Below are 22,615 nucleotides of genomic sequence, written 5' to 3'. Positions count from 1 at the left end.
ATACCTTGATTGCCTTTGACTAAAGGGATGGTCCATTCCACTCTTTTTTTAATTCATGGATCGCATCTTTGCTCTCCAGTTAATGTTTGAAAATGTTACTAAACATTGTTCTTCTGGTGTGCTTATTCTGTCCTCAATGACTCACTTGAATTTCCTTTGTTTGGGGGCCTTCTTTTATTCTCACCAAACCATCTCCTCTGGCTTCTAAGCCATGGAATCTGAAGTGCTTAGGCTGCCAATGAGTGCATTTGATCATTCAGTCAATAGCCAACAGACAATTATTAAGTGCTTACTCTTTACCAGCCTTTGGAGCTGCAAAGAAAGGCACAAGCAGTCTCTCCCCCCTCAAGGAATTCACATCCTTATGTGGGAGACAACATGTAAATAACTATAAACATAATCTACTCAGTCTAAATGGAAGGTAATTTTAGAGAGAAATACTAGCATTTGGAATGGAAAAGGGTGGAATACAGATGGAAAATGGCCTGTTGTAGAAGTTGGGATTTGAATTGAGGCTTAAAATAGGCCAAGAAGGGGGTGGGGTAGCATTCCATGTATAGGAACTTCTTGTAAAAAAGGCACAAAAGGAACAACTAACAATAATAGCGGTAATAGTAACATTGATTTAGCACTTGTTTTGAACAAAGGGCCAGGCATTATGCTAAAGGTTTTACCACTATATCTCATTTGATCCTTATAACCCTTATAACCTATTCTATAGCTGAGGAAACTGAAGCATGGAGATAAAATGACTTGTCTAGGATCTCATACTTAATTAGCTAATTAGTACTTGAGGTGAGATTTGAACTCAAATCTTCCTGATTCCAGGTATGATTCTTTACATACTGTGCCATGTAGCAGGGGTGATCAGGATGTTTAAGTCATAGAATGGATGGAAGGGAATACAATTTAAGAAGATTTGAAAAGGAAGGACCAGATTGTGAAGAGTTTTAAATGTCAAACAAGGACTTCTTATATTTGATCTTGGAAGTAACAGTGAACCCCTGGAGTTTATTTAGTGTGAAGTGACATGATCATACTTGTGTTTTAAGAAAAAATCATTTTGGCATCTGACTGGAGAAAAAATTGGAGTGGAGAGAGACTTGTGTCAGGTTATTGCCTTTTTCTAGATGTGAGATGATGAGAGCTGGTATTCGAGTGCTGGTGGTGTAAGCAGAGAAAAGTGAATAGATATGAGAAATGTGACCTGACAGAAGTCAGAAATATGACTTCGCAAGAGAATGGATTTAAGACATGAGTGCAAGAGAGGAGTTGAATATGGCAATGAGGCTTCCAGGTGAGGTGATTAGGAAAATGGTAATGTCCTAGACAGGAATGGGGAAACTGGAAAGAAAAAGGGTTTGGGTGAATAAAGATATGTTCTATTTTGGATGTGCTAAGTTTAAGAGACCTATGTCCAAAGGGCAGTTGGTGATGCAAGATTGAAATTTAAGAGAGAGACTAGAGCTGAATGTGAACATCTGGGATTCATCTGCAAAGAGATGATAATTAAATTCATGGAAGCTGAATGAGATGAACATCAGAGATAATATGGAGGGAGAAGAGAAGGCTTGATACAAAGCCTTAAAGGATTGTTGTTCAATCATTTTTCAGTCATGTCTAAGTTTTTGTGACCCCATTAGGCATTTTCTTGGCAGAGATATTAGTATGGTTTACCATTTCTTTCTCCAGCTCATTTTACAATGAGGAAATTGAGGTAAACATGGTTAAATTTGTCCAACGTCACCCAGCTAGTGTGTAAAGCCAGGTTTAGTCTCAAGTCTTCCCATTTCTGGGACCTCCTCTATCCACTGCACCACTACCATGGCATCCTTGGGTGGGTCCCAGGGCACAGCCTTGAAGGATACTAACAATTAGTAGGCATCTTTATTAGCCCCTTGCCTCTACCTTCTTTGTAATATCCCCTGATGTTAGTATACTATTCCTACCTACCCATGGTGTCCATTTAAGATTCCTAGTTCCAGTGCTCACCATATGACTTTTCCTTCCTTCATCACTGTTTTCTATAATACTTAGAATAGAGTTCTGTAGAGATAGGAACAGGAAGGAATTCAATCCTCTTAATATCCCATTTCAACTGGGATCTCCAGCCTTGGACACATAACCTTAGTCTCCATGTTTATTCCTAATCATGCACCTCAGCCCTGATCACATTCCTCAACCCTGATTCCAGTTCTGGTCACTTCCCTGCCCTCCAAGACTTACTATGCCTTATGCCACTGACCACACCCTCAACATTTCCACAACCAGTTCCATACCTCACCCTACCACTAAGCCCTAACCAAACTCTACATTTTGACTGGTTCTGAACCCAAACCTCAACCCAACAATAATTATATAGGTCTTATATTTGACTGCTGCTTAGAGAAAATTCTATGCAAGATGAGTGTAAGTGGTAAGGAAAAAGGGAACAGATAACAAGAGAGAAGGAAGGGAAAGGGAATACGTGTTTATACAGCACCTACTATGTGCCAGGTACTTTATAAAATTATTTCATTTGGTCCTTACAGCAAACTTGGCAGGTAGTAATATTATTCTATCTACCTATGGTTGAAAAAAACAGAGGCAAACAGAAGTTAAGTGACTTGCCTGTGATCAAACAGCGAATAAATCTTTGAAGTCAGATTTGTGCTCACTTCCTGACTCCAAGTTCATTGTTCTATTCATTGTTTCATCTGGCCACCTCCAGAAGTTCTCTCTGGAAGGAAAGACAGAGGAGAAAAAGATGGAAACAGAGGGCAGCAAAGAAAGAAGGACGAGTATTCTGGAGAAACTTAGACCAACTTGGTGTCAGAGAATGAAATTAAAACCTCTACAGGCATTGTTTCTTTGTCACGTATGTCTTTGTATTTTCACTTATTATAAAATGAACAATGAAATTGATTAGGACTGTAAAGTCTTGTCCTTAGTTTCAAAATACCAACTATGCAAATTTTCTACATGAAAAAGATCTAGGGGTTCAAATGGGCTCTAAGTCCAAAGAAACATAGTATCCACATAAGAGATTATTAATTATAATCTAATAAAATTAAGTCTAATTCCAATGAACCCATTTAAAAATAGTTATCAAAGAAATATTAAAATTTTTATTTAAAAATGATAAAATAGATATTAAAAGTTTTATTAAAAGAGATTGGGAATTGACTAAATAAATTGTAGCACACAATTCTAATGGAATATGACAGTTATAAGAAATGACAAAAATGATGAAAAGAGAAGCATGGGAAAAATTACATAAACTGATGCAAAGTAAAACAATGAAGCTAAGAAAACAGAATACACAATGACTATAGTGATGTAAATGAAGACTAGCTATCACAAAATAATAAAAAATGCATGTTACAACTTTACAGAAAATAATCCTGGCCCCAAAGAAGAAATATGAGAAGACACTTTCTCCAACTCCTTGGCAAGAGGTGAGAGGTTTATGAGTATAGAATACAACATACATTTTCAAAAGGTTTTTCCATAAATTTATCTTTTTGCTGATTTTTTTATCTTAATTTTTTCTTTAAAAACTTTTTTTACTATACAGGATCACATGATTCAAGGGGAAATAATTTAGGTGATATAAAACAAAGCATATAAATACCTTTTAATTTTCAAATGTTTTATTGATACCCTTTCTCTACATTAGCCTCAAATTAAATTGCAAGAACCTTCCACTATAATAAAAAAGTCTAATTAAAACAAATTTCATTCATAAAACTGGCCACATCTAAAAATGTACTTGTTCTGAACCTCTAGTCTGCTACCTTTATAATGAAAAGCATGTTTCATCATTTTCTACATTCAGGGTGGATTATTGCATTGATGACTCTTCTCTTTATATTCAGAGTGGATTACTGGCATCGATATGACTCTTCTTGTCTTTTAGTGTTATTTTCCTTCACATTATTGTGGCCATTGTATCTATTAGTCTCTTGGTTCTGCTCACTTTATTCTGTTTTAGTTCAAACAAATCTTCATGAATTTCCCCATGTGCTCAAGTGAGATAATTTATGTATAGTGTTTTGCAAACCTTAAAGTGCCATTTAAGTGTTAGTTATTTTTGTTACTCTTTACTGGTTAAACATCTGGAACATTATATTCACAGTTAAAAATCCCATCTTTGATCTAAATTGGTGCCCTGGAGTATGCCTACAAGAGGGCAATTAGGGCGAAGGGGGAACTTGAAAGAATATTAAACAGGATTGGCTAAAGAAATCTAGGATCTTTAACCTGTAGATATGAAGGCTTAGTAGGAATTTAACAACTGTCTTCAAACATTTAAAGTGTTGTTATATAGAAAAGGAAGTAGACTTCATCTGTGACTACAGAGAGCAGAATTAGGACTAATAGGTGGAAATTACATGACAGCTGATTTTGACTCAGTGGGAGAAAGAACTTTCTAATAATTACATCCATATGAAAATGGAATAATCAGTGAGTGCCCTGTCACTGCAAGTACTCAGGGAAACTCTGGATCATCATTTGTCAGGGATGCAACAGAGGATGTTTCAGCATGGAAAAGAGAGGAAGAAGTGCTTTCCAGGTTTGAGATCCTTTGATTCTGTGACAAGAAGAGACACCCTCCTCCCTTGCTCTAGAATGGCTAGTGACAATCCAGATTATTTCTCACTTGCCAATGGTCTAGCAGACATAAGGATGCCTGTAGTGCATGTCCCTTGAAATGTGCTCTGAACTTCCTGGAGCGCTGAGGTTTCTGTCACTTTCATTGATAGAATGCCTACTAATACTACTTGAATGTACATGGAATCACTCAGCTAGAGAGACCTCACATGCCATCTAGTACAATGTGGAACTAGAGTAGGAACTCTATCTAACTCCATTAGAAGAACTCCAGGGAGGAGGAACTCATTACCTTCCTGAAGCAACTCTTTCCACTCATGGGCAGCTTTGTTAGGAAGTTTTTGCAATCTCTCAACAATGTTCACTCTTTGCTCCTAATTCTGAACTCTACAATGGGCATTTGCTAAGCACCTATTTTGTGCTAGGCATTGTACTAAGTGCTGAGAAAAGGGCTGAGGCAAAAGTCAGACTGTCAAAGAGTTTGGTTCTAATCTGTCTTCCACATCACATAACTTTTCCTTAAAATATTTGAAGTCTGCTGTTATGTTCCTCCTTTAAATTTCCTGCTTTCTGAAATAACTGTTTTGGTTCTTTCAAGCAATCTCTATATAGCATCATTTTGAATCCCCTCCCCATCTTGATCACTTTCCACTATACACATCCCAGCTTGTAAATGTGCTTTCTAAAATACAGTGGCCAGAAGTGAGCAGAATGCCTCAGGTGAGAAAAGAAGAGTCAGGAAGGCAAAAGAAATAATAACTTCAAAAATGCAAATGGAAAGACGACAATCAAATAATTAAAACGGAATGATCCAAAATTATAATGACCGAACTTGCCCCCAAAGAAGAGTTATTAAAAAGGAATCTCCTCTCCTTTCTTTGCAAGAAGGGGAACTGTGGGTGTGGAATATAACATATAATATCAGAGGGTCTTTTTTAAACATGCTAGTTCCTTTTGCTAAGCCATTTTTCCTTGCTTTTATTCTTTGTTATAAGAGTTGGCTCTCTGGGAGAGGAGAGAGAGAAATATACTGGGAAATGTAGGTTATCAATTAAAATGTATTTAAAAATCAATAAAAATGTATTTTAAAAAATCAATATCTCAGATGTGATTTGACCAGGGCAGGGGGCAGGAGGTCCATGACCTCCCTTTTCTGGACATTATGCTTCTATGAATGTCATCCAAGAACACATTAGCCTTTTTCATTGCCATACCTTAGTTTTGACTCATGTTGTGTTTGTGGTCCACTAAGTCAGCCAAGTCTTTACAAATTCTTATTTAACAGTATCTTCTTTATCTTATGCTTATAAACTATTATATTTTATATATTATTTACATATATTTACATTTTATATTATTCAATTTAGTTAATGTTTCTAGCTTTTATAATATTTTTAGATCTTAATTCTATCATCTAACATTATAGCTAAAATTTCCAGCTTTGTGCCATCTATATGTGATAAATATAGCATCTGTGCTTTCATTCAAGTAATGGATAAAATGTGAATGAGGTCAGAGCCCTGTGATGTTACAATAGAGACCCCTTTCTTTGTTGTTTTTCCAATAATCACCCTTCTTTGCGTCTAGTCATCAAATTATTTGTGAATCCATAAAACATCATCTAGCCCACATCTCTCCATTTTGCCCAAAAGGACACAATGAAAAATTTTATCAAAGTATTAGTGAAATACAAGTATTATGTGTGTGTGTGTGTGTGTGTGTGTGTGTGTGTGTGTGTGTGTGTGTGTGGAGAGAGAGAGAGAGAAAAAGAGACAGAGACAGAGACAGAGACAGAGACAAAGAGTGCATTTCCCTTGTTATGAGTCAAATAATTATGCCCCCAAAAGCAGGTGAAGTTAGAAGTTAAGCTGGCATGCCTTGTTCTTGATGAACCTTTGTAGGGATTAGGAATCACTGCTTTGTGTTCTAAGCACTCCTGAATTATCCTTTTGATAATGCAAACTAAATATTTGCCAGGAAAAGAAGCCAATTCCATGAAGCTATAGCTGGAAGAATCCACACACTTCACTTGCTGAAAATCAGAAAAATAGATACCATCTCCAAAGCTATGGGATCTCTCCTAATCTCTATGGTTAGTCTATATTATTATTCTGTGGTTATTATGGTTATTCTATGGCTCCATGGTCATATCTGACTTCACCATGATATGGTTTATTTGTTTTGCTTTCTTGATGTCATCATTTAGATAACAGCTAAATGTTTCTTGACATTAATTTTCTTAACTTTGTTGTCTATTCTCTATTAATATATATTTTATATTACCTATTAATATATATTTTTATACTCCCTAGACTGAAGGTTATTGGTTTTAGGAGAGGAAACAAGTAAAAAGAAAAAGTCGAGTAGTTCTGCCTTCTCTCCACCATTTCTTATGATTGAATGTTAGTTCCTTTGACCTTCCTGTTTTTTAAACCCTTACCTTCTATCTTAGAATCAATACAATATATTGACTCCAAGGCAGAAGAACAGTAAGGGCTAGGCAAGGGGAGTTCAGTGACTTGCCCAAGGTCACACAGCTAGAACGTGTCTGAGGCCAGATTTAAACCCAGGAGCTCCCATCTCTAGGTCTGGCTCTCAATCCACTGAGCCAACCAGCTATCCCCCTTCAACCTTCCTCTTGACTTAACATATATAGAAAGTTTTGTTGTTCATTGTTATTCTTGTTCTTGGTATTCACTGGAAGACTCAAATGATTCCAGGTTGTTAAAAGAATTGGGAAACTAATTTTATGGGACCAGAGAATTTATTAGGGAAGGAAATGGAAAATAGTTGTATATGGTTGAAAAGATAGATTGAAGCCAGAATGAGAAGAACTTGAAATTTGGGTTAATTAATATTAAATTTATTTGCTGGGCAATAGGGAGTCATTGAGAGTTTTTAGAACAGAGAAATGACTATTCATTTAGAATAACTCAGATTAATAGAATACTTTATTGTATATAAAATAATTTCCTCTAATGGTGGTGATTGGGTAAGTTTAAGAGATGAGAACTTTGAGGTAGGGATACCAATTGGGAAGCTAGAAAAATACTCCAAGAATTAGCAAAGAGATGGATCCTGATGGCATGTAATGCAGAATAGATAAAGTTCTGGCGTGCTGGAAGGAATGGAAAGGCAACAGCATTTCTTCTGAAGGCAAGTCCTTGTGGGACTCAGTAAAATCAGCCTGGGGCATCATGGTTACCTTCTGTTGTTCAGTCATTTCAGTCATGTCTGACTCTTCATGACCTTCACTGGGGTTTTCTTGGCAAAGACTGGAATGCTTTGCCACTTACTTTACTTCTATAACAGTTTCTATTCCTACCACAATTTCTATGACTACTATTTCTTCTATTACTATTATTGTTATTACATTACTACTACTATTTCTATTAATACTATTATTACAGGGAGTAGCTGGGTAGCTCAGTGGATTGAGAGCCAGGCTTGGAGTCAGGAGGTTCTGAGTTCAAATCTGACCTCAGATACTTACCAGATGTGTAACCCTGGTCAGTCACCTAACCCTCATTGCCTAGCTCTTATCACGCTTCTACCATGGAACTAATATATAGTATTGATTCTAAGGCAGAAGGTAAGGGTTTTTTTAAATGCACTATTATAATTTTTTGTGGTTGTTGTTCAATCATTTCACTTGTGTCCAACCCTTCATGACCTAATTTAGAGTTTTCTTGGCAAAGATACTGGAGTGGTTCTTTCTCCAGCTCATTTTATAGATAAGGAACTGAGACAAAGAGAGTTAAGAGACTTACCCAGGGTCACATAGCTAGGAAGTGTCTGAGGTCAGGTTTGAATTTAGAAAAAAAGACTTCCTCATTCTAAGTCCAGCACTCTATCCTCTATACCAACTAGCTGCCCTTATTACTACTACTAGTTCTACTACAACAACAACTACTACTACTATTACTATTACTACCATTACTGCTGCTACTACTACTACTACTACTAAAGTCATGAAAAAGTGTGCCTAAGTAGAAAGATTATTGAAGTTGGAGTAAGGACACAGCTGGTTTTAAATTCTAACGTTGACAATTACTTGCTCTGTGTACAGTATTTCAGTTCAAGTTTCTTGTGTGTGTACCTTTTGTAAAATGGATTAATACTTGTATTATCTAATGCTCAAGGTTGTCATGAGGAAAGTATTCTGGATACCTTAAAGATCTTTACAAATATGAATTATTTATTATCATCATTATTATTCATATAGGTGAATTCCTCCTCCATGAACCTTTAGAGCTCTCCCAAGACTAATTGTAGTATCTTCTAATCAAGCTACTTCAACAGAAACTAATTCATCTTTAGGGACTGATTCACAACACTGCCACAAAGCCGTGGCTCTGTCACCTCCTCACAACAACCTCCATCACCGCCAATATACACATTAGTGGAAGATTGTGCTCTGTCCCCCCAAATAAAAATAAAAATCATTGTTTGAGGTGATGATTTCCCTCTATAATGAGCCAGACTAGTCCTTGGACAATATACAATATGATATTATATATCACTAAAGTCCTTGTTGAAGGTTTTCTAACTTGTCAGGATGTGGAAAAGCTACCAGAGCTTTTAAAAACTGGATTGCCTCAAAATCACAATGACACATTCTTCAAACCCCTTATTCACATAAAACTTACATGGTAGGCAATACAAGTATTGATACCATCCCTTCCCTTCTCCTGCCACACACAAAGAGAGAATATCTTTTTGCCTTTGCTTTTCTAAAACTTGACTTTGTAAAGCTTTATAAAAACAATTTAGTAATGACATTATTGATGGAATATTTGAACATAGAGTCATTTCTTTTCTTTAAATTTTATTTAGAATATTTCCCATGGTTACATGATTCATGATTTTCCCCACTCCTCCTCCGTCCCCCCTCCTGGAGCTGACAAACAATTACACTTGGTTATACATATATTATTGTTCAAAACCTATTTCCATATCATTAATATTTGCATTAGCATGATCATTTAAAGTCAACATCCCCAATCATATCCCCAGTGAACCATGTGATCAAGCAAATGTTTCTCTTCTGCATTTCTGCTCCCACAGTTCTTTCTCTGGATGTGGATAGGGTTCTTCCTCATAAGTCCCTCAGAATTGTCCTGGATCATTACATTGCTGCTAGTGGAGAAGTCCATTACATTTGATTGTGCCACAGTGTATCTGTTTCTGTGTACAATGTTCTCCTGGTTCTGCTCCTCTCACTCTGCATCCATTCCTGGAGGTCTTTCCAGTTCACATAGAAATCCATGGAGTCATTTCTTAAGAAAAATAAACCAAAAAAAATTTTAAAAAGAGACAAAACTGATGCTCCAGAGGTGAAGTGATTTGCCAAAGGTCTTTGCAGCCATTAAAAAGTAGAGCAGGAACATGAATGTGGGTCTCCCTCCAATCCAGGCTCTCTCTGCTAGGCCAAGTTGTTGTTTGGGGGCTGTCTATAGACTGGATCTCTGTCATGTGGAGATAGACTTGAACAAGCAGGGATGTTTCCAGATGATTGCCATCTGGGTTCAAAAATGTGCTACTTTTTTGCTGGGCTTATTGCCAAATCCTCTTGCAATCCTATCAACATCCAATAGAGGGTTTGAGGAGGAGGCAGGGAAGGGAAAGCAGATGCTCTTTTCACCTGGTTGCAAACCTAATAGTGCAGTGCACAGGTTGGCTCATGACTTGAGTAGCTTGGCCACAGGATCTTTGAAGAGTATAGACGTTGCTAGTCAAATGGATTTGAACTTATATTTGAAGCAGCCCCTGCCTGCATGATGAAATTCATTGAAAAGCCAACCCTCAGAGGGTTAGGGTAGAGGTTTAGGGGGTGGTGGAAGAGAGTGGCACCAGGCATGGGAAAAGGATATAACAATCTGCCCAGGCCATGTGGCTGACAACCCGCCTGACAGTTGTTTTGACTCTTCTTTAACTGCACAACCGGCGCATGCAGATGACTTTACATTTGATAGCAAAATGTGCGACAGCAACGTGCTAAGCAAATGCAAACAAAAATATGCTTGCCCCACGCTAAACAAATCCCTCCCACGTAGTGCATGGGATGAGAGGGAGGGCTTACAAGCTGAAAAGCCACTCTAAATATCCAGCCTTTGGTTCATCATGAACCAAACTTTCTTTGAGGTATAAATGAATTCACTGAAAGCAAGTTAGGGCACTTTGGAGACTGCATTGATGCCATTCAGCCACTAGGGCTTGATTTTCTGTGGGTTTTCTAAACAAGAAGACAACTGGAACCATATGGGAATGGTCATTGGGAATATATAATGGTCATTTCCATTAGGAAATTTGTACTCACAAGTAAATAATTGGAAGGGGATGGGAGGAGATGTCGAGTGGAGTTGAGAAGAGCAGGAAAACAGAAGGCTTGACCTGGAGGAGCTGGCAGAGCCTTTGAAAACTTGTGATAGAAATCTAAAACTAGAAGGGACCTTAGTGGATGAAAATCGAATGCTCATATTTTTCAGGTGAAGAAACTGAGGCCCAAATGGTTATGGCTTGCCCAGGTCACATAGTTAGTAAGGTCTTTGCAAGATGAATACTTCATCCACCATTCCAAGCTGCCTAAGCAGTCACAATAGGATGCTAGCATTGTACGAGTGGACTTTTCAAAATGGGAAGTCTGCAGGAAATATTCAGTGCTTCTTTCCCTATCATGATCGATTAACATGGATCGTGGTGCACAGCACAGGGCAGCTTGTTTATCCTTTGATAACACAGAACTTCTGTGGAACTAGAATGAAGAAAATTTGGGGACAGAAATGGGTAGAAAAGTCAAGGACTTCCATTGTCTTTGGAAGACCCAAAGCAGGCTGGAATGCCCCATTGTCTTGTTTTCGTTTTAATTAGTAGTTAGCTACAATGATAATTATCACTGGGAGGTTTTCTGCTTGGATTGAGAAGGTACTAGGTAGACAACCAGCTGAAACTACTGGGAGATAAATAGTGACAAGCCATGCTCATTCCTCACCTCCTAGCCATACCACCCTTTGCCAAAAGCTTCAACTCTTGACCTATGTTGACCCTGCCATGGGGTCAAAGGAGAGATCAGTCCTTCTGGCCCATTCACTCCATGGTCTCTGGTCTAAGGAAGGGGTACCAATTAGTGGCAATTGTGATAGGGGTTGGAGGGCAGCCTGCTTCTTCCCCCCCCCCTGCCCATTAGAATAACGCCATCTATCTTAGAAACCAGGTCATGAAAACCAGCTGTGGCCATTCTGTATCCTGGGCCAGAGACTGCCCTTTTAGAGATGAAAATGACCATCGACTTTTCCAAGGAGAACCAAAGGGTTCTCCAGGCCATTCACCTGATCACTCCCACTATAAATATTAAAATCTCCACAAAGTTAATAACTGTTATCAGTTTAAGGTCTGCTTCATTTCAAAAGCAATATAAATACATATAAGTATATATAAGCATGTATATATACTATATAAATTTATTCATATATCTATATGTAGATAAACATATATAAACTATATACTTATATTATATATAAATATATTTAATTTATATTAACTTATATTTATATATAGATATATTTATGAAAAATATATTTAAACTATATATTTATGTTTTTATAGATTTATATATAACTATTTTTAATTTATATTAGCTTATATTTATGTGTAAATATGTTTATGGAAAACATATTTAAACTATAGATTTATGCTTTTATATTTTTATATATAACTATATTTAATTTATATTAACTTATATTTATGTATAAATATATTTGTAGAAAATATATTTATATAAACTATAAATTTTGGTTTTATATATTTTATATATAAATATATTTAATTCATATTAACTAATATTTATGTATAAATGTATTTATTAAAATATATTTATATTATATATTCATATATAATACATATTTATATATCATATAATATATATACATATATATAAATTTATATATCACATATTATTAAAATATTTTTATGAGGAGGGACGGAAGGTGAATGACAACTATATCCCCTTCTTTCCTGCCATATGCACTGAATTCTTCAGAGGCAGTTTGGTTTTCTCCTGAAATTTAGTTCTACCTGGGTTTCCTCCAGGCCTTTCCATCATCCCTAATTCCAAGGAAACCCCAAGGAGACCATTGGCTCTGGATTGAGAAAGACATAAGTTGGAATCTCAAGTCTGCCCTCTTACTGCTTACAACCTTGGGTAAGTCATTTCCTTGATGTCCTCCCCTGTAAAATGAGCAGATTAGACTAGAGGGTCTCTGGGTACCTTCCATCTCCACATTATAGATGTTAGTTAAATAGTATTAGCTGCTGTTTCCATAAAGAAGCCGATTATGAGTCATTAAAATTGGAGAGTGTGTGTGTGTGTGTGTGTGTGTGTGTGTGTGTAGGGGGAGAAAGGGAGACTGAGACAGAGACGGAGAGACAGACAGGGAATGAGAGAAAGAGAGAAAAAAGGGAGCCCGCCCTGGGAAACAAATGTAATTGCATACTTTGCCTCAGCTGCTGGGAACTTTGACTGCTACTGTGCTACATCAGGTATGTAATGAAAGACGAATGACAAGGAATCTTAATAGAAGTGGGGAGCTTGGGTAACTGTAGTTTTATGTTAGGGAGGGCCTGAGAGAGAAAAGCAGCATTGTATCTCGGATTAAGAGAACTGCAGGATTTCATTAGCGAAGGCTGGGCTTTTTAGCAAAAGGAAGATAGTTAGGGCAGTAAAGGAGAACATGACTAGAATGTGGGCTGCTAATTGGAAATGTATATTATCTTCAGGCGCGGTGTAAGGGGCGGGGGACGGGACCCAGGCAGAAGCACACATTGTCAGGCTGAAAGGGGGAGGAAGGGACCACCGTTGCCCCAGGTTGGGCTACACTTGACCATGCAGTTAAAGAGGGTCCTCTGGCTGAGTCTGAGGATATGAACAAGGAGGAGCCACCCCAAGCCCCCCATCTTCCCCATTCCCTTTTTCATTCAATGGGCTTCTGTAGTGGCTTCTTTAAGGAAGGCTTTGAAGTCGCTGGCTTTGAGATTACTTTTCCTATGTGACCTTGACCACCAGCCATGAGGTGGGGGTAGGGAGGGCTGGTGAGATAGGGAAGAAGGGGAGGGGAGATGAGAGGCGAGAGAGGGGAAGGGAGGAGGAGGAGGAGGAGGGGAGGAGAGAGCAAGAGAGAGGAGGGGAGGAGAGAGAAAGGGAAGGCCACCCGAAGACATTTCAGCAGCATTCCACGACTTTTCTGATCACTCTGCAAAGTTGAAATATGATTGCAGCCTCTGCGTCGAGGAGGAAAGAAACCATTTAAATGAAAAATTAGCTGCCTTAGCAGGTCAAGCACACAGTTACATTAATGTCGTGTAGAACAATAAATCAACTTCGATCTCCAATTGAAAAAATGCTAATTTAGCTCAGCGATTCACTGATTGTACTTTCCTCTGATAGAAATCTTTTCTTTTATTTAATGCGGGAGCCGTGATTTGACAGCCACTTCTAATGGTGCTTGCAGACTCTCAGCATTTCAGTGGAATTCTGATCATGGTTTTAATATTCCATGCAGCTCTGCCCCCTCTGATTTCACGCTCACACATTAACAAGAGCTGACACTGGAGATTAGACGCAGACAGCTGGAATGCCAGGTCTTTGTTGCAGTATGGACATGAGCCAACGTCGTTCAACCACAGCCAAGAGGGACCTGGGAAAGTCTTCTTAAGGAGGAGGGGAAGGCGGGGTAGGGCTTGGGGTTGCTGGTGGGGGAAGAGTGGGGGGAAAAGACAAGGTAGTCACTGAAGGGCGTAGGAAAGTAGATAATTACAGAAAGCCCTTTCATCTCAGAAATCCAAATTGGAATCAATTCAGATTTATTAAGGGAGAGTACATCATTATGGGGGAAATCCCCAACTGGTTGCCATATTTCCTGTAAATTCGACAAGCCCAAGTTGGGTGAAACAAAACAGCTCCCCCATGCCGGCCAGTCATTTGTCCAAGGAACAATGGTGATCATAGGCTTGAGGAAGATGTCTTACAGTAGGAAACATATTCTCCCTTTGGCAATAACAACAACAACAATGGTAATGATCATAAATTCCGCTTAGTTCCAGGTGAATACAGGTTTGTAAAGTAAACTGAATTTATGAGCTGGTGGTGCTGAACTGACCTGTAAATAGCCCAACTCAAAAGGAAGTCACCTAACTGAACATCCTTGAGCCTAATAAATAATTTCCTGATACCAGAGTCAAAGAAAGATCAGTTGTGTATTTCATCCAACAGTAAGAGGCATTTTTGGTTCTGCTCATGACCCAAATCAAAAAGGAAAAAGTGAGGGTGCTATATCCCACAGTGGCACAACTTTCTCAGAAGGGAAATGATAGACGATCAAAGTTGCAAAGATGGCATATTAATACTATGTCAAAAAAAAATTGTTTCTCCTCCCGGGGAGAAACCAATTGAGTAGAAATAACAAATGTCCTTCTTGCTAACTGTATCATTAATAATAATCGTACTTTGCATTTTTATAGGATCCCAGGATTCCAGAGCCCCCTATAAATATTCATGTAGCAAAGCTCATGAGGGAGGTAAATGCTTTTTGTTCCCATTGTCTAGATGGGGAGATTGAGGCCTATGACACCTCTTTGGCCTTTCTGAATCTAGGTAGCAAGGGAGTCCCAGAGTTAGATTCCAAAGCAAGAGTGATATAGTCAGCCATTTTCTCTGACTTCTAAAGGTTACTTTCTTATGTGCAATTCCACTGGGTTTTACATGTGTCCTTGATCAAGACTTATTTCCATATTATTGATATTTGCACGAGGGTGATCATTTAGGATACTTCTTCAGAATAAGGCCTGTATTGGGGGAATCAGGAAAGGGAAGTCTTCTCAGAATTGTTTCTGACCCATTGGCTTGTTTTGATGCTTTCAGGCCTACTTCCATAGGAATTCATTCATTAAATAAGCATGTATTAAATCCTCATGTGCACAATCCTGGGCTCGTCTTGGAATCATAGAATCATGGAAGATCAGAGCTGCAAGGGTCCTTAGGGGTCATCTGGTCCAACACTTTTAATTCATAGAGGCCTGGAGGGGAAAGCGACTCATATAACATCATGGAAATTGTGAGGAGCAGGGCTAGAACTTGAACCATTTGTAATGAGGGATGAATAATAAGGAGGTATGCCATGGCACTATAAAGCAACTTGACTTATTTTCTATCTGATATGCAAGAGCTATTTATATTCAATTCAATCCACCTTCATTAAGCACCTACTCTGCGCCAGACATTGTGCTAAGCACTGGGGATACATTATTTGTTGAGTTTCACAATTCCGTGAGGTAGGTGCTACACTTATTATCTGTGTTTGACAGATGGGAAAACTAAGGCTTAAAGAAGTGAAGAGATCTGTGAAGCAACATAATTTGTTGGATTTTAACTCAGTTCTTAATTTCAAGTCCAACTCTCCAGCCATCATGTCACACTGCTGTTCTCATCAAAATGAGTTAAGTCCATCAAATAACCCTGGGAAGCTATTCATTTATTCTAATATGGTACCCTCATTGCTCAAAACATTTCTGGAGCTTACCTTTTCCAATACCTGTGCAATAGAACACTCTCGATGTATATTCTGCCTCAGTCCTTTAGTTTCCCTGTGACTTTAGGGAAATCTCTTTACCTCTTACCTCAGTTGCTTCATCTGTGAAGTGAGGGTATGAACTAGATGGCATCTGGGATCAATTCAGGTCTAGCTATATTATCCTCCCACTTCCTCAACAAATGCAAATAAATAAAAAGCTACCTTCCCATATGAGTGGCTGTAAGCTTGATCCTGAAGAACATTTTGAAAGGGAAGCTTAGAAATATTATCGTTTTTACTTTGCTTCTATTTTATCTGCCATTCATATTGCTCTTTGTATTGGGCAGAATAGGAGAAATAATTAAGAGGGATTTGTAGGGAAGGAGAGGTAATGTTCAAAAATGACTATGATTTTTGTTTAAATATGCATGGCCGAAACTTTTTTTTTAATTGAAGAGGGACTTAAAAATTAAGGTAATGAATAGATGATTTAAAAAAAAGCACTTAGATGTTTTTTTGTCTCCTTCAAGTTTAGGGCATCCTATTCAGAGCAACTACATCCAAGGAATTCTTGAAAGAACTTGTGATGATGACTGCTGAGTTATTGTCAGTGAACTTTAATAATCATGGAGAATAAGAATGTTTCCATAGGACACAGACAAATGGGAGAGTCAGTTCTTTGCTCCCTCACTTATTAGTTCTGTACTTTCCTCTCCAGGCTGCATTCCTGGTTCTCCTGGACTTTCTATAGTCTATATATTATAAGGCCCCAGAAACCTCTTCCTCCTGGAAGCTCACATCACCCCTGGACCACATACATTAGAACTACTCTCTACCCCTGCTGCCTTTCCCTCGGATTGTCTAGTTCCTCTCAGAACCTTAATTTTAAGGAAGCCACTCAGGTCACTCATGTTTTTAATCTTCTCCAGGATGCACTCCTGACTCTCCCAGACATTTTCTACAATGTCATTGTCAGAGACCTTCATCTCTCTCTTTCTTTTCATCACATCTCCTCCTTTTTTTCAGCCTCCTTTTATGTGTTTACCTCCCCCATTATAACAGAAGCTCCTTGTGGACATGTATAATCTTTCTTTTTCCTTTTGTTTGTATTCCCAGAACTTAGCACAATGTCTGACACAATATGTAAGCATTTAACAGATGCTTCTTGACTTAATTTGACTCGATAATTTTAGGCCAAACACTTAACATCTCTGAGTTTGAGATTAAAATTTTAAGTGCCTACCATGTGTCAGGCCCTGTGCTAAGCACTAGGCACACAAATAAAAAGAAAAAATATTCCCTGACCTCAAAGAACTTACAATCTAACAGGGGAAGAAATACAGTAAAGGAAGTTGAAAAGAGGATATGCTGGAAAGGGAAATGACAGAGGGTAGCCTGCACAGGGGCATAATGAAGATCATGATAAAGTAAAAAACCAAACAGAGCACCTGGTGACAAGTGAAAAGATGGTTGGAATGTTGAGCTTCAATAGAGGGATCCTATAGGGGAGTTTTTTGCCCCACTTTCCAATCAGAGAAGCAGAAGCAGCTGAGGGTATTGATGAGGTATGAGTAGCAAAACTGAAGCAATATCTATGATGATGAATTTCCTAGTGGTGACTTTATCTGGCAGAAGTTTATCCTGAGTAGAACATGATGAAGATGATGATGGAATTGGAACCAAATATGGCAGATAGTGTGAAAAGAAGAGTGATGGTGATGATGATGATGATGATGATAATGATGATGATGATGATGATGCAATCCCTGGTGACATCTGGAACATAATTTTATAGTTACTTTGTAAGGAAAATGAGCAGTGTGATCATTAGAAACCAAGACAGGTTCAAAAAGAACAAGTTATGATACTTCCTTTCATTATTGAAAGTCTTACTAGATCCAAATAATATTATAGTTACAATACATCTAGATTTCAGCAAGACATTTGATAAATTTTCTCATAATATCCTTATGAATAAGATGTAAAGATATGAGCTAGATAATGTTTCAGATAAGAAGACACCCAATTAAATCAATGATGAGGATCAAAGTTTAGTCATTGATGAATAGACTTCAATCTGGAGGGAGGTCTCTAATGGAATATCATAGGAATCTATCCTTTGTCCTGTTTAGTTCAAAATTATTTTTCATTAATTTGGATGAAGTTTCATAAGTCATCTTCAAGAGACAACCAGATTCTTATATAGCTAATAAGGCTTAGAGTTCCTGCTTCTCTGACTCCATAACCATTTTCTTTTTCATTAGCACTAATTATTTTGCTAAGTCCTTATGGTAGACTTGCCAGGAGATGAAATCTATTTGTTTATCTTTCTATTTATCTTCATTCATTTATCTATTGACTTATTTTAAACATTCATTTTCTAAAATTTTGATTTCCAAATTTTCTACTTCCCTCCAGTGCTTCATCAACCCATTGTAAGGCAAACAATATGATACATATAAAGTCATGCAAAATGCATTTCCTTATTAGCCATGTTGCAAAAAAAAGAAAAAGAAAAGAAGAAAAATAAGGTAAAAAAGTATGCTTCAATATGCACTGAGTTCACCAAGTCTGTATCAGATCACAACTAAATCTTTCACAGTTAATCATTATTACAATATTGCTGTTGTGTACAATCTTCTCCTGGTTCTGCTCACTTCACTTTTCATCAGCTCATTTAAGTCTTTCCAGATTGTTAGAAAGCCATCTCCCTTGTCATTTCTTACAGCACCATAGTTTCCATCACAATTATATGCCATAATTTGTCCAGTCATTCTGAAATTGATGAGTATCCCTTCAATTTCCAATTCTTTGCCACCACAAAAAGGGCTTTTATAAATATTTTTGCACACATGGTCCTTTACTTTTTTCTTTGATCTTTTTGAAATAAATATCTGGGATACAAAGAACATGTAGAATTTAATAGTTTTCTGGACATAGTTCCAAATTGTTCTTTAGAATGATTCAACCAGTTCACAACCCCACCAACATTTGTTGGTAGGATTAGTTTATCCATTCCCCTCCCCCTCTAGCATTTGTCATTTTCTTTGTCTGTCATGTTAGTCAAACTAATAAGTGTGAGGTGGCATCTGAAATTTGTTTTCATCCGTATTTCTCTAATTATTAGTGACTTGGAACATTTTTTTTCATGACTATTGATAGCTTGGATTTTTTCTTGTGAAAATTTCTTGTTAATATTCTTTGACCATTTGTTAGTTGAGAAAGGTCAAATCTATTTGTATTGTTCATTCCAACTAATAAAGATCATGAGAGAAGAGACATTGGTGTAGGAAAGAGGAGAGTACTTTTCCTGAGCTAATATGTTTAAGTTTGCAAACAACAGGCAAAATTTAGAAGAATAACTAACAGGATGCATAACAGAATTAGGATCTTAAAAAAGGGATCTTATCTTAATAGTCTACAATAACAGTCTGACTCAAATAAGATAACACAAAAGATGGGTAAATATAAACTCAACATTTGCTTTAAAAATAAGAAATTTCAAAAATGAAATAAAGAGAAAAATAGATAAATTTTAAAAACAGCTAGATAGCAATTCATGAGAAAATGATCCAGGGAAGGTTGTGAACTACAAACAATATAAATCAAAAGTATAATATGACAGCCAAGACTTACGTAATATTGATCCATGTCATTTGAAATGCAGTGGCCAGAACAAAGCTTCAAGTCAGACCACATTTGGAGTACTGAGCTCAGTTATGGTTATCACATTTTTAGGTCATTGATAAACTGGCATGTAGCCAAAGGAGGATACATTGGAATGCATCCAGAATGAGGACAGGGAAACCATTATGTCTAAAAAATCAACTAAGGAAAATGGAGGTGCTTATTCTAGAGAAGAGATGAGTTAATGGAGATGTCAGGCTACCATGGAGAAGAGAGATTAGACTGGTTCAGCTAAGTTATGGAGAATAGGAGCAAGGAGTTGAAGTTATGGGGAGGTAGTTCAGCTTGATATAAGAAACGTCTCAGTAGAACTTTCCAAAAATCAGATGGCCTTTTGCAAGATACAATCCCTGATTTTTTTCAAGTGAAAGTTAGTTACTAGAGAAAGTATTTTTCCCAAACATAATAAAGGAGTTTCTTATTCAAGTACTTAGATGGTTTTTGAAATCCTTTCCAATGCCAAGACTGAATTTGCAAGTAGCAAAAGCACTACTTTTTAATTTTTTATTCTTGATTCATTTTCTTCCTTTCTGGTTGTCTATGTATTTTATTTATCCATGATACATATTTTAAATGACTAATTTGAAAGGTTGTTTGTTCATGTTCATGTCTTTATCTGGGCCAAATTAATTTTTCCTCTACTTTATTTTTCTAGTGTATATGGTTAGACTACAGATTTCATCAGGAAATATACTAGGGCTTAATGTGATTATTCTTTGTCACCTATGAATTCAAAGCATTGAGAGATCTTTCTCCCACTCCTTAAGTATATATGTTTTGGGATGGTAGAAGACTAGTTCATAGCATCTGGCTAACAGAAAACAACTTCTGCCAAGGTGAATGAGGTAAGAAATTTTTCTCACGTTTGTGATTTGCTTAATAATAAATCACTATGCTCCTCTTCAACCTCAAAAAACACAACTCACACATATATTTGGGTCCACTTTTGGTGACATCCACAAAGGTGCAATATCCATAACTAGATGGTTCTAGTTAGAGTGAGATATAGTTGTCTTTGGCCCCCTTCTACGTATGTAATTGGACTCTTCAGGTGTGTAGTTAGTTACATGATGGCATATAGTATCATTAACATTTGTATATAGAAACAACACAGGTCCAACTGGCTATCTCCAATATCTTATATTTTCTTCTGGAGTGCTATTAGTGAATTTTACTTCTCATTATCTACTTTGAATTTCCTGGCATTTTAATTGGTGGGGAGATAAAGTGCTATTTCTTGTTCTCCATTCTTCCTTTCAGGTGTTTTGGTTTTTTCACTAGTCTTAATCTTATTTAAGGAATGAACTCTTAGGATCTAGCCTGGGGTTTCATGGATTTGACACAATTTCTTATCTTATAGAATTTCATGTTTATTGAAGCAAGCAAGTGAAAATATATTTTACCTGTGTATATTTCTTTACCTGTAGATCAGGAAAAAATCTCTCAAATGTGGGTTTTGCCTTTGTGATTACATTAAGGGCCAGTGGATGTTGCTTACTGAAATGGAAGGTTAGAGTGGAGTTTTAAACAAGCAAGGTTTTATAAGAATCCTGAAGATTCACTGACTTAAGATTGCTCACCTATAATTACAGGTGAGCTAGTTATTCAAAACTTCTGTGACTTAGGGTAATGTAATAACCTCCTTTTGGGCCTTAAGTAGACATTCCAATACAAGTTTTATCTTGAGCTTTCTTTTCTCTCCTTATGCTCGTGCTTAATGATCTCATCAGCTCCTGTGGGGGCAATGATCATTTTTCATGCAGATGAATCCCAAATCTATACATCCTTTCATGTCTCTCATGTTCCAGTCAGTTCTATAATTGATATAGTCTCCTAGAATCTCCACCTAGATAGATATTATATTGCTCTCTCCAAAATAATTTATTGTCCCCCAAACCCACTACTCTTTAAAATATCTGTTTATATTGAGAGCATTCTCAATAGAATATATTGAGAGCATTATCCACAGATTCACAACATCATAGTTATCTTTGGCTATTCCCTTCTCCTCACCCTCTATAGTCAATCAGTTGCCAAGTCATACCAATTCTATCTTCACAAATCTCTCCATCCACTCTCTTCTTTTCTTTATTAAAGGATTTTTAACTGATGCATCTTGTTTTTTTTACATTACCATACTTTACCCCAGTATCTCTGCTCTCTATCTCACAGACAGAGAAGGACAAGAATGAAGAAGAAGAAGAAGAAGAAGAAGAAGAAGAAGAAGAAGAAGAAGAAGAAGAAGAAGAAGAAGAAGAAGAAGAAGAAGAAGAAGAAGAAGAAGAAGAAGAAGAAGAAGAAGAAGAAGAAGAAGAAGAAGAAGAAGAAGAAGAAGAAGAAGAAGAAGAAGAAGAAGAAGAAGAAGAAGAAGAAGAAGAAGAAGAAGGAGAAGAAGGAGAAGAAGGAGAAGAAGAAGAAGAAGAAGAAGAAGAAGAAGAAGAAGAAGGAGAAGAAGGAGAAGAAGGAGAAGAAGGAGAAGAAGGAGAAGAAGGAGAAGAAGGAGAAGAAGGAGAAGAAGAAGAAGAAGAAGAAGAAGAAGAAGAAGAAGAAGAAGAAGAAGAAGAAGAAGAAGGAGAAGAAGAAGAAGAAGAAGGAGAAGAAGGAGAAGAAGGAGAAGGAGAAGAAGGAGGAGGAGAAGGAGAAGAAGGAGAAGAAGGAGGAGGAGGAGGAGGAGGAGGAGGAGGAGGAGGAAAGAAGAAGGAGGAGGAGGAGGAGGAGAAATAAAAATCAGCACAACCAATTAATACATTGAGAAAGTCTAAAATCATAGG

This window comes from Monodelphis domestica, chromosome 4 (assembly GCF_027887165.1).
Source record: "Monodelphis domestica isolate mMonDom1 chromosome 4, mMonDom1.pri, whole genome shotgun sequence".
Classification (NCBI taxonomy): Eukaryota; Metazoa; Chordata; class Mammalia; order Didelphimorphia; family Didelphidae; genus Monodelphis; species Monodelphis domestica.
This window is presented reverse-complemented; position numbering follows the sequence as displayed.